The following is a 276-nucleotide window of genomic DNA, read 5'->3' as shown; positions in this document are numbered from 1 at the left end:
CCCCTGCCTCACATCGCCCTCCCAGCATGTGCTGAAACCCAAATTCTTCTCCGTGCAACACCTCCCATGGCCCCACACTTCTCCCCGGTGGTCCTGCATCCTTTTCCATGCCACATCCCCGCATCCCTCTGCCCCACATCACCCTCCTGTCACATGCTGCATTCGCTGCCCCCGCTAAATTCTTCTCCATACAACATCCACCACGGCCCCGCATCCCTCCCAATGGTCCTGCATCCCTCCCCGCATCCCTTCATCCCTCTGCCTCACATCCTTCTC

At 59.8% G+C, this 276-nt stretch overlaps 1 protein-coding gene across 1 annotated transcript in view; it reads right to left on the bottom strand.

Annotated features, from left to right (window-relative positions):
- Positions 1–276, bottom strand: part of CROCC (ciliary rootlet coiled-coil, rootletin) — an 18,618-nt gene that overhangs the window by 15,295 nt on the left and 3,047 nt on the right.

Source organism: Haliaeetus leucocephalus, unplaced genomic scaffold (assembly GCF_000737465.1).
Source record: "Haliaeetus leucocephalus isolate CR32 unplaced genomic scaffold, Haliaeetus_leucocephalus-4.0 Scaffold556, whole genome shotgun sequence".
In the NCBI taxonomy this organism is placed as follows: Eukaryota; Metazoa; Chordata; class Aves; order Accipitriformes; family Accipitridae; genus Haliaeetus; species Haliaeetus leucocephalus.
This window is presented reverse-complemented; position numbering and strand designations above follow the sequence as displayed.